Source organism: Macrotis lagotis, chromosome 3 (assembly GCF_037893015.1).
Source record: "Macrotis lagotis isolate mMagLag1 chromosome 3, bilby.v1.9.chrom.fasta, whole genome shotgun sequence".
Classification (NCBI taxonomy): Eukaryota; Metazoa; Chordata; class Mammalia; order Peramelemorphia; family Peramelidae; genus Macrotis; species Macrotis lagotis.
In genome coordinates, this window is record NC_133660.1 from 280,835,137 (window position 1) to 280,845,583 (window position 10,447).

At 42.3% G+C, this 10,447-nt stretch overlaps 1 protein-coding gene across 5 annotated transcripts in view; it reads right to left on the bottom strand.

Moving 5' to 3' along the window:
* The window catches only part of PPP6R3 (protein phosphatase 6 regulatory subunit 3), a 76,798-nt gene extending 66,908 nt beyond the window's left edge, over nucleotides 1–9,890 (bottom strand). For all 5 annotated transcript variants that reach the window (XM_074230897.1, XM_074230896.1, XM_074230899.1 and 2 more), the window contains exon 1: nucleotides 9,735–9,890. The gene's annotated coding sequence lies outside the window, so the exon portion shown is untranslated. The remainder of the gene's footprint in view (nucleotides 1–9,734) is intronic.
* Between the last annotated feature and the right edge of the window lie 557 nt (nucleotides 9,891–10,447).

Sequence of the window (10,447 nt, forward strand, 5' to 3'; positions counted from 1 at the left end):
TCTGGATCAGTTTTTTCCTCCTTTTCAATCACCCATCATAACCAGCCCTCCACCTGCTCCAATCTAAGTCTTCACAACATCCCTGCATATTCTTGGGTCTATTGACCCACATCATGGCCTCATCATTTCTGAGGTGAACTACTGCCAGCAGATTCACAGGAGGAGGAGACGGCAGACCCTTCCTTCATTCAGGGACAGAATCCCGGAAAGAAGGAGTCCGCCCCAGGCAAGTCAGCCCACTGGAGTCTCCAGGACAGAAGGCAGCAGGTACCAGGATGGCCCAATGACCTCTGGCACTCCTGGCCAGATGGGAGACAGTCCAAGAAACCAAACACAGGAGAGCCCTAGTCCCCAGACCACCAGGCCCACTTCAAGCTCAGCTCCCAGAGCCATCATGGAAGGAAACAAGCTCTGTGAGGAGAGGCCACAACCTCTACAGATGCAAGGGGTCAAGAATAACAACACCCCCACTATTCAGACTGCAGGCATCACCTAGGGGAGTGACCCTCATGAAGACAAGCTCTGACCAATGTCCCTGCAGGTTTCCCCCTCTGCCTCCACTTACCTATTTGGGCCCCAAACTCTGAACGCAATCAATACTTTATTATCAATTCTTGCATTTGTTCATTCACAGCTCCTAAAGGTCTTCATGCTGATCTCTATATACACCAATCCATCCCCCAAACTGCCCCCACCCACAAATGACTGCGCATTTGCACTTCTGTAAGCTATGAGTCCTCAGCGAGTCTTCTCTTCTTCCATCCCGGCCAAGAATGAACCAGGTACTCCACCACATTCTAAGAATGTCCTCAGGAGGTTTCCACCCTAGTGAAGGAATGAGAGGAGTCCAGAAGAGCGAGGGTGAAACTGGAGGGAACTGAAGCACAAGGACCCAGAAGAAGAGACCTCAGGGACATTGGTCAGGCAGCCCCTGAGGTAGCTACCACAGGCCAGTGACCGGAAAGGCAAGAACCAGACCCTGCGGGGGCAGCTAGGTGGCGTAGGGGCGCAGCTAGGTGGCACAGTGGATAAAGCACCGGCCTTGGAGTCAGGAGGACCTGGGTTCAAATCCGGTCCCAAACACTTAATAATTACCTAGCTGTGTGGCCTTGGGCAATCCACTTAACCCCATTGCCTTACAAAAACCTTAAAAAAAGAGAGAGAGAGAGAAGGAAGTGAAGAGTTTAAATGAAAACCAAAGCTTATTATCTTCAATTTTTAAAAGTTGCCTTATGTATATTGTCATTTAGTTATCTCTAACATTTTCTTGCTTCCTTTTGGATCTGATTCTTCTCTCACAAGGACGTTCAACTTCAATCTATGTTTAGCATGGTTACATATGCAGAGCCTATTGGGATTGCTGTTAGGGGGAGCAGAGAAGGGAAGGAGAAAAATCACCGAACTCAAAACCTTGCAAAAAACTGTTTGGTAAAAACTACCATTGTATGTAGTTGAAAAACAAACAAAACAAACAACAGCCCCTTTCCTGAAATCCTGAGCCCTGTGGGGCAACTCAAGAACGGCCACCTCTGAACAGTGCAGTTGTGCTGAACGACAAGTTGGCCACCCAGTGACACTTGCTAAGCTAGGACTACAAGCAGGGAAATCAAGGAGAAAGTCACAGGACCAGACTTGGCTTTCCAAGATGGACTGTGATTTGGGGCAAATCCCTGAAATCTCCCTAGACTTCAGATTCCTCATTTGTAAAAGGAAGGGGGTGGGATATATCCTTAAACAATCTCTATGGTTCACTCCAATTCCAATGGGCCTACCCATTACATCCAGGAGCCTGCTCCCTTCCTTGCTTTTTCAATCAGTCTTTTCCTCCTCATCCACAGTATTTATTAATCTGAAGTTTGTTCTTTTCCAGTCAAATTCCTAGAAAAAGTAGCCTCTACTAACTTCCATCCTCCATTCCAATTCCTGAGATTGGGCAAATCAAAGGACGGGTTCAAAACCACAAACACCTACTATAGAGAGCCCTGGGCAAGGCAACAAGGAGCTAAACACCAACAAAATGGACACAGTCCCCACAGAAAGAGGAGCACCAAAGGGAAAAAATCCAAAAAGAAAGAACACACAAGAAAAAGGATGGAGGCATGGCAATGGCGGGGGAGAATGGGAGAAGCTGTCTGAAGTCAGCAGCAGGGATGAAACAAAGAAGTCACCCAGGACCCAGAGAAGGGGTTTTTAAAGGGGTTTTCGTTGGGGGAGGGAGGGGAGTTCAAAATCTGTATTAAGCAAACCCCAACCCCAAAGGTTACTGATTGGCTCACATGACACAAAAAGAGGAGGAACACTCAAGGAGATGTGGAAAAACTGGGGCCCTGAGGCACTGCTGATGGGATCCTGGTCTGGAGAGTAATGTCAAGGGGCTGCCAGACTGGGCACCCTCTAAGCCAACAGCACCATGACCAGGCCAGCAGCCCAAGAGAGCAAAGAAATGGAAATGGAGAGGAGCCCACCAACTGGGGAGTGGCTGAGTGAGTGTGAAACAGCATTTGTGATGGAGTGCAGGATGGCTTCAGAAAAACCTGGGGAGACTTCTATGACCAGATGCAGAGTGTAGGGAGCAGAGCCAGGGGAACAAACCACCCAGAAAGATGATCAACTGTGAAGGACTTAGGGATTCCAATCAGGACAAAGATTCACAACAAATTCAAAGAACTCAGGATGAAAAAATGCTCTCTTCCTTCTCCAGAGAGAACTGATGTACTGGAAGAAGACTTTTTTAACTTTCTCTATTTTTCTTAGGTTTTTGTTATTTGTTGGGTTTCTTTTGCAATATGGTAAAAACGGAAACATCTTATATGATTTCCTACATATAAATGATATACTGCTTGCCATCTCAATGGGTGGAGGGTGGGACTAGAGGAAAAGAATTTGGAATTTAAAAAAAAAGAATATTGAAAATAAATTATAAATGGGGGGGAGGCAAGGGGGAAATAAAGGTTACTAATGCCTGTTAACTGCTGAGGACCTTATCTCTGTTTTCATCATCCTTGACATCATTATTTCCTCCTCTTAGATCTTTTTTTCTCCCTGACTCTGCCCCAACCCTTCTGACACTCCTCAGACCCCTTTCCTGGATTATCAGTAACTTCTTACCCCTAAAAATGAATGTCTCCAAGTTCTATCCAGGGCCTGCTCTCTATCAGGTTCCATGGGCTCAGTCAATCTCTACACCAGTGATTCCCAACAGAACTCTAGGACCATCTCCATCTGCCTGCTGGGTATCAACTGGCTGGGCCACCTGCACCTGATACTTAAAGTGTCTAAAAGGGGGCTTATTATTTTACTCTCTAGGCCGGGTCCTCCCCCACACTTCCCTATCCCCAGACACTCTGCTTCTTGTAGTATGCCAACTCTGGTCTGCTGAATCGCTCAAGACCACCAGCTTTTCCATGTGAATTGTAGTCCAGGCTTACCTCCTTTGACAGAACCTCTCTGAAAAGCAGTCTAGCAGGCACCACAATAGTCACAAAAATTATTCCTCTTTTCATCTTAAGGTTTGGCCCAACACTTGAGCGGATGCTAGATGCTGGATCCAACACTTGAATTATCCCTCATCCACATTTAATACCCCACAGCCGCCATCTTTCCTCAATTGCATCACTAATAAGCAATAATAACTCAAACTCCACATACCTTCTCCTCAACCTCTCCATTTCCGTTCAAGGCCTCACCAACTGTGAGGCATTCAAAGACACTCCTTCTGAGAATGGCACCCTCCGATTTTTAAATCTTCAATGGCTCTATTCCCCATTGAGGAGAAAAATCAAAGGCTGCTTCTCCTGTCCTTGAAAACTCCTCACAACCCAACCCTAGCCTTACTTTATGCTTTGTCTCAGTCTAAACAAACCTGCTAGAGGTTGTCAAAATCCAGAATTTCACCTCGGGTCTCCAAACTGCACATGGGCTATCTCCCCCAAACCTCCATGACTCACTCTGCATGCCCAGACACCATGAAAATACCCTCCAGCCCTGTACCTGGGGGCTCTCTAGCCCCATCTCAAAGTACCTGATATAAACTGGAGAGGGCATCACCCCAGAACTTTGGGGGAGTTTTCTGCTTTTAACAAGTCACCCTTAGTCTGTCTTTAAAGCTTTTCCATCAAAAAACTATCACTTTACTAAATTATATTTTCTTGTTTGCAAAAGATAACACTACCAAAAAACCCTGTCTTGTGTGACCAGATCATCCTGAAAATATTCCTCTTCATAAGAACTCTTTACATTAACTCTTGGGATGAGAATTCAGTATTACCACAAAAGCCAAAGTTCTTTCAAGTTCATGTGGATCATATGACTTTTTTCTGAATATTTAGGTTTCCATCCTACTCAAAGGGTAGTAGTTTTGAAAAAAAAAATGACTTGAGGAATTCCTGTAACTCATACTCATGAAATGGGCAAAAATAACGAAAAAGAAACTCAATACTAACAAGGTTATGGTACACATATACATGGATGGTGGAACTGCAAATGCAAATACTCTTTTTGAAGTGTAATCTCTCATTATACATTAAATGTTATAAAAGTAATCATATTATTTGACTAATTCCATCATTAGGAATATACACAATAACCAAAAACAAAGAACCAGAGCTGTGCTTTACATAACTGTAAAAATCTGAAAATCTAAACAACCAGTAAGTAGGAAATAGTTAAAATTAATGGTAATATATAATGAAAACAGTTGAATAAAGTTAAATAAACTAAATAAAGAAAAGTGGAAAATTCTTCTATAACCAAGAGGAAGAATGAATGAGAAAATGAAGGACACCAAAGAATCCTGTTGAGTAACTGACTGAAAAATTGTTGAAATACTTCATACAGTGAAACGGATTTTAATTAGATGCATCTCAAGTTTGATGCTAATCTTTTAAGGAAACCAAAAAACAAAACCCTGCAGCTCAAACTCATGAAAATCTAGGGACAATGAGGTTATATCCTTCCTAAGTAGCCTGTTAATTAAAGCCTTGCTTGGTCACTCAAGGACCACTGTAAACTAGCAGACTTAGTCCCTGAGGGCCAAGGCAAAGTATCCCAAGATTCCAGGTAGGATGTATGGCGCCTCAAAAATATCAATACAGGAAGGAACCCTGCCCATCTTTACAGCTTGTCTCAATGCCTGGCCAAGACATTGGACCAAGAAGCAGTTCTGATAAAGACCTGCAACCTTTTAAGACCCAAACAAGATCCTTTCCTCACGAAGAGTCAACAGAAGTCAGGAAGGTCTTGAACTGAGAGAGAAAGGTACATGGGACCATCCTAAGAACTTTCTGAAGAACTCTACAGTCAGGTAAAGAGTGGTAAGGTAGATCTCATGCTTTCAGTCTGACCTAAGGTCCACAGTAAACATTAATCCCCAAATCCAATGGCTTTGCTCCTAGAAATCTTTGAAAAGAATTGATCCTCCAGAAGCTCAAGACAAATCTAGAACCACAACTTTGGTAGAGAAGGGATCACAAAGGAGCAATTTTCTTCCAACTTAAAAAAAAAAAAAGACTGCTTCTGTGGAACAAAAGACCCTGCGGCTCACTGGTTCCACTAATTCCATTTGCTATTCCAAAAAAAAGTAAAATCTTACAAGAAGAGAGAGAGAATAAACAAAACTACTGTAGCCAAGATCAAAAGAAATGTAGTAAATTGGGAAATAATCTTTACAACTAGTATATCTGACAAAGAACTTATTTCTAAAATATATGGAGAACTGAGTCAAATTTATAAAAAAAAAAAAGCCATTTCCCAATCGACAAATGGTCAAAGGATATGTGGAGGCAATTTACAGATGAGGAAATCAAAGCGAGCCATAGTCATATGAAAAATTAATCTAAATCATTACTTATTAGAGAAATGCAAACTAAATCATCTCTGAGGTACCACCTCACACCTCTCAGATTGGCCAATATAACCAGAAAAGACAATGATCAATGTTGGAAGGGATGTGGGAAATCTGGGCCACTGTGGGAAATCTGGGCCACTAATACATTGTTGGTGGAGCTGTGAATTCATCCAACCTTTCTGGAGTGAAATTTGGAATTATGCCCAAAGGGCAACAAAAATATGCATACCCTTTGATCCAGCAATATCACTACTGGATCTATACCCTGAAGAGATCGTGAAAAGGGTAAAAACATCACTTGTACATAAATATTCATAGCAGCTCTTTGTGGTGGCAAAGAATTGAAAGTTAAGTGAATGTCCTTCAATTGGGGAATGGCTTAGCAAACTGTGGTCTATGTATGTCATGGAACACTGTTGTTCTATTAGAAACCAGGAGGGGTGGGAATTCAGGGAAGCCTGGAGGGATTTGCATGAACTGATGCTGAGTGGGATGAGCAGAACCAGAAAAACATTGTACACCCTAACAGCGACACAGGGGTGATGTTCAACCTTGATGGTCTTGCTCATTCCATCAGTGCAACAACCACGGACAATTTGGGGCTGTCTGCAAGGGAGATACCGTCTGTATCCAGAGAAAGAATTGTGGAGTTTGAACAAAGACCAAGGACTATTACCTTTAATTAAAAAAAAAAACTTATCTTATGTAATTTTGCTGTCTCTTATATTCAACTTTGATCAATGCATAGCATGGAAACAATAAAGACTAATAGACTGCCTTCCACTGGGGGGGGGAGTAAGATTAGGGAAAAAAATTGTAAAATTCAAAAATAAATAAATATTTTTTTAAAAAAAGAAAATGAAGGACAAACAAAAAACAAAGGAGAGAATAAACCAAATCAAGACTAAAGTCAGTGAGAAAGCCACTTCAGCAAAAGTACAGATAAATGAATCCTAAGAAACAGAGCTCAATAACCATTTTATGTAGAAGATATGCTGTTGTATTTGGGTAGCCAAGTTGCTAGATATAAAATATACCCATGTAAAATCAGAATCTCTTCAAAGAGATGCCCATCAATTGGGGAATAGCTAAACAAGTCGTGAAAAATGATTGTGATGGAATACCACTGTGCTGTTAAGAAATGGCTAAGCAGGAAGATTTCAGAAAAACCTACAAAGACCTACACAAACTGATATAAAGTGAGGTGATCAGAACCAGGAGAACCTCATCTACAGTAAAAGCACCATGGTATGAGGAGGAACTGTGAATAAGTTAGCTCTTTTCAACAACATGAAGATCCAAGACAATCTCAATGTGTTCATGATGAAACGTGCTATCTGCCTCCAGAGAAAGGAGGCAGACCTTTGTTTGAATACAGACTAAAGCATGTTATTTTTCACTTTTTGTCATTTTTTTTGTAATCTTCTTGCTCAAAATAACTTATATGGAAATGTTGTATATAACTGCACATGCATAATGAGACCACTGAACATCTCAAGGAGGAAAGAAAATGGGTAGAATTTAGAACTCAGGACTTTTTTAAAATATTAAAAATGATTTTAACATGTAATTGGGGGGAAATTATTTCTTTAAAAAAAATCAACATTTCTATCTGCCGCTGACAAAATGTAGCAGGAAAAGATGAAAAAGGGATCCATTTGTAGCAGCTACAGAATGTATAAAATTCTTGGGATTCCCCTGACAAGACAATATAAAGTATAGAAATACAACTTTAGAATACTGTTTATGGAAATAAAGACCTAAAAAACACAAGAAATGGTAACTCCTCATGGGTCGGCCAAGCCAATATAATAAAAAAAAAAAATACTACCACATAAATTACATGTTCGATGTCATACCACACTACCAAAGGAATATGCTTCAGAATTAGAAAAAATAAATTCATCTGAAGAACAAAAGCTTAAGAATCACGAAGAAAATAATGAAAAGGTAGGAAGGAAGGGGGTCTATCCTATCAAGCTAAAATCAAAGTCCCTTGAGTTTCTTAAACCTAAAGATCCCAAGAGCCCAGCTCCTTGTGAAGGAGGCAAACAGCTGGGCTGAGCTGGGCAGTGTCTGACTGAATTGGATGGAAACAACCCCTCCCTCTCCATTCCAAATGAATCCATGACCTTGCCATAACCAGTTGTATCACAGACAAATGAGAGGATGAGGGAAGCCCTGACCTTTCAGATCTATGGAGGAGGGCAGGGGGCCAGACCAAACAAACACTTGAGAGGATCCCAGAGGGAAAAAACACACCTTTTATTTACACACGATTTGAAAGTTTTTATACCAATAAATCCAATGAAGCCAACATTAGAAGGGGAAAAAGGTAAGTGAGGGGGGAAAAAAATCTTTTAACAGCCAAATTTTTCTGGCAAAGGTCACATTTATATATATATATATACGGATCTGATTCAAATTTTAAAGTGCCATTCCCTAATTGATTAATGTCTGAAGAATATGAATAGGCAAATCTCAAGGAAAGAATCCAAGTTAGTTATAACTCTAATTTTTTATTAAAAAAATTAGAAATCACTAATGATCAAAGAAATGAAAAGCAAATGTGGTTCTACTTCACATTCATTAGACTGGTTAAGTAGAAAGAAAGGAAAAACATAAACACTGGCTGGAAGGGCCTAGCGAAAACAGACACAGGATACACTGACAGAGGAGGCTGGAACAGATCCAGTCATTCTGGAAAGTAATTTGGAACTACTTTCCCCAACTACTGACCTGTGTACACATCTTTTACCCAGAGACACCATGACTAGGCCTACAGTCCAAAGAGATCAAAGAAAGAGGAGAAAACCCACCACAAAACTCGATGTTATAAAATTACATGGAGCAAGAAGAGTTGGAAAAATACCCCTCTCCCTCCTCAGCAAAGAGGAAAGATCACAGGTGAGAACTATGGCACACCTTGTCCTAGTTCAGAGTAGGCTTAGGATTTTTTTTGCCTTTTAAAATTTTTTTTTTTTGTTTTAAGAGATGACTCACTTGCTAAGAGGGAGAAGGATTGCTGCGTTCATAACAAAACCAAAGTATAATTTTTCTAAAAGGCAGCACTTTTATAAGTAAGTCTGTTTACTTATTTACATAGAATTTTAACAAGTTTGATTATCTTGTTTCAAAAATAGCTTAGAAACTGTAAATTAGAAAGGAGTGAAAAGTACCCTGTGGCAGGGAGTCTGCCAGCAAGGAGAAGCCGAGTACATCCAAAGCCCAGGTGTTCAGGACTCCTGCCTTCCCTCAGGGACAAGCCCGGGTGCCCCTACCCCAGGGCATCTTTCCTTCCAGTCCGTGGAGTCTCCTAGGCTCAAGATGACGATGCCCCTGCAACGTGAGGAGGAGGGAAATCATTTCCCACAGGGGTGTCTCCCCTCCAGTCTGGTGCAGGTGCCTCTTCTTGGCAGAGAGGTGACCCCAGCAACTCCCTGAGGAGCACAGGCTCCGGCAGGCCCTGACAAACCGGAAAGGCCCCTTCAGGGATGGGTTTGGCCACAGGGATGGCAGGCCCTGCCCAAAGGGGCAGCACCACACAGCTGGTCATTAATTTCTCATGAAAACTCACCTAACCATCTGCTAAAGTGCTTGGGTTCTTACATGAGGATGACGGAGGCATCCGGAGCTAGAGAATCACAGATCCTTTGAAATATGGAAATACCTACAACCTAAGAAGTTGGGGAAGTTTCTTCTATGTAATAAAAATGTATTTAAAAATTGACATTTCAAATGGTGTAGCTCAATCTAAAACTGTGCAGCAGGGTACCGCACCCAAAGCAGGTAGTTAAAAGTTGAAATCAATCTGAGGGGGAGCTACAGCTATGTGGAAGACCCCTTTGTGTAGAAGAGACGACCCAAGTCTGAGTAGAGGTGCACCTACCTTCCTTCATTGCCAAAGCAGGGAACTAGGGGTGCAGAGTCAAGCAAGTACTGGCCGAGGGGACCGAAGGGGGCACGTGCCACAGAAGAGATCCTTTTCTCCTTCTTTAAGCTCATTCAAAAGGATGGCTTCCTAGAGAGGGAGGGAAGGAAGAGGGAAATACTCAGAAATGCATAAGGTACACCCATCAATGGAGACTGTTTTTAAATGGAAATTCTAAAAACCACCAGGATTCAGTCCCTTAATTGTTCATCTAGGGCAGCTCCAGGGCTCCAGAATTCAATACCTTTCAGGCCGACATTCCACACCCTACACCCACTTACAAGCAGCTTCTTGGGGAGTTTTTACTCAATTCAAGGGCACCAGAAGCTAAAGAACACTCTCCACAGCCCAGCTGCTACTTTAAACCTGATTTTCTCATTTAGGCCTGTGGCAGACGCCAACTCAGGTACACACACTACAAGATTTGTTCCTAGGAAATAAGGGAGACAGAATTTGAACCCAAGTCTTGCTAGCCCCACCAACAGTGGCTGTCCCTCCAGGACTTCTCTCCTCCCTCTCTGCCACTTCGCCTGGTGATCTCATCAGTGCCCATGGACTTCTCCCTGCTCCACCTTTCCAGGGCCTTTCTTTCGGCTGACCTCCAGTCTCAGACTCCACCACATCTCTCCCTGCACCTTCCCCATGACCATCAAGGGCATCACCTGGCTCCC